At 40.3% G+C, this 2193-nt stretch overlaps 1 long non-coding RNA gene across 1 annotated transcript; it reads left to right on the top strand.

Moving 5' to 3' along the window:
- The first annotated feature begins 1104 nt into the window (after positions 1-1104).
- On the top strand, positions 1105-1893 carry LOC128453977 (uncharacterized). The gene is made up of 3 exons (XR_008341575.1): positions 1105-1230; positions 1471-1544; positions 1781-1893. It is a non-coding gene; the product is annotated as an uncharacterized LOC128453977 (long non-coding RNA).
- The last annotated feature ends 300 nt before the right edge of the window (positions 1894-2193 follow it).

Here is a 2193-nt window from a genome sequence, read left to right as displayed (position 1 = left end):
GCAGCATCTACACATCTCAGCTCTCCAGCGGTAGGCATGTTTGTGGAAAACAATGTCAACCAAAGTGCACTTTGATGACGTAGTTGATTACGTTACCGTTGATCATCTGTCCATCATCGTATAAAGCCCGCCCTGACAATCTGATTGGTCCGGATGATTTCGAACCGGGCATAATTTCTCCCCAACGGAGCGACTCCAGACCGAACTTCCCGACCTCAAATGTTGTGGGCGGGGCTAAGTTCGTCTGGCATCCAGGCTACTTCTAAGGCACAACATGTGTCAAAAATGACCCGTATTCTCATGTTATTTCATGCATGGCTGTGCTTCTTTGCTATATCTTTTAAAATCTATTTATTTAATCATTCAATATATTCAAATATATTCAAAGTATATATTAAAATATCTTGTTTTTGATTACCACAAATCATTATTTTCATTTTTTCTGTCCTAATTTTTGAACTAAAATAGTTTTTTAATTAGTACATCAAGTTTACACACATGGGTCAAAAATGACCCATTTATGTAAGTGTGAATTTGATAGGAACCTTTGATTTGTAAATGTTTTTAGTTAGGAACATGTTTACTGTGGACAACTTTTCCCATGCCACACTTGTCAGAACTACTTGTCTACTAAACGGGCTGCTTTTGCACATCTGATTCATGTAAGTCTTATTTTACAATTGTTTAACCTAAGAAAATATTTGATATCTTGTGAAAAGATAACTGCACATAACATTTGAACATTAGTTCCCTCTACTGGTTTGAAAGAGAAACAAATTCAGTATTATTAGCTAGCTGTTAACATATACTCTTTTAGCTAGCTAATGTTAGCTTATGTAAGCTAGGTCAATTCTAGCTAATGATAGCTAGGTCAACATGACATTCTATTCTAGCTAGCTAATGTCAGCTAGGTCAACATGACATTGTTGAGATATCTATGTTTCTCTGTATCTTTTGATTATATTTTACTTATATCCTGTGAACAAATATTAGCTGTTTAATCCATATAATCAATAATGCTACAACTGTTTCTTATATTTGGAATGATGTATATCTTTTTGACTCAGACGCAGGGTCAGGCCCAGAGCACGACCACAGAAAGAGCAGGTGTCAATCTGAATGTCAATCTGACCCAAAATACAATTCAGAGAAAAGTGTGTGATGGAAATTTGCTCAGAAAAGAGAGAGGACGTGCCAGAACTAAAACAATGAGGTGCTTCATGAAACATGGTGAGAAAAAGATATGAAATCCTCCTGAAATGTTTAATCTGCTGGGTCTCTCCACTGTAGCAAGCTCCCTGTTTGCCAAGGCCACAGTAGTGGGACACCTGGTCAGTTGAAAGTGATGTGCTTGCAAAAAACTGCACTTTGAGGAAACAGTATACATCTGGCCAATAACTGAATTCCCTCAAAGAAAAAGAACCGCCTCTGTGCCCACCCTGTGTCTGATTATATATACTGTGGACTTAGGATGAGTGTGGGCTTCTTCTCAACATGATCCAGTGAACCTGGTGACGTGTCCGGCAGAACCCCAGAGACTCTCTGTAAGTATTTCATTGTTTTACAATAAATGTTCAATTTCCAGAACTTCATGTATAAGTGTCTAACTATTCCTTCTCAAATCCTTGATCGACAAACACGTTTGTCCAATCGCCGGAGGCGAGGTCAAGTTTAGTGCCTGGCGACGACACTAGCTTATGTTAGCTAATGTCAGCTAGGTCAACAAAATACAACTTGAAATAGAACAGTATAATGTATGCTGTATTTGGACCCCTTGCAGGGGTCCAAAATCCAATGTACAAGGTCACCATGGGGTTCCATAGATATGAGGATATCCGCCGCCTCATACAGTTTGATGACAAGAGGACCAGGGCTCTTCGACTGGAAACAGACCACATGGCGGCATTCAGGTATGTGTGGGACTGTTTCCTGGCCAATTGCAAAAGAGTGTTCTTCCCCAGTGACTGTCACCATAGATGAGCAGCTTGTGCCATTCAGGGGAAGGTGCAAGTTCTTGCAATACATGCCAAGCAAGCCTGCAAAATATGGGATAAAAATCTTCTGGATGTGCGACGCGAGGGTCCCTTATGCAATAGATGGAATGATCTACACAGGGAGACAGCCACGAGCGGAAGTTCAGAGGAGCCTTGGAGCGAATATTGTCCAACAGTTGTCCAGCGGAATCAGACAGAC

Source organism: Pleuronectes platessa, chromosome 13 (genome assembly GCF_947347685.1).
Source record: "Pleuronectes platessa chromosome 13, fPlePla1.1, whole genome shotgun sequence".
Lineage (NCBI taxonomy): Eukaryota > Metazoa > Chordata > Actinopteri > Pleuronectiformes > Pleuronectidae > Pleuronectes > Pleuronectes platessa.
Note: the sequence above shows the minus strand (reverse complement) of the source record. Positions and strands in the feature narration are given on the sequence as shown.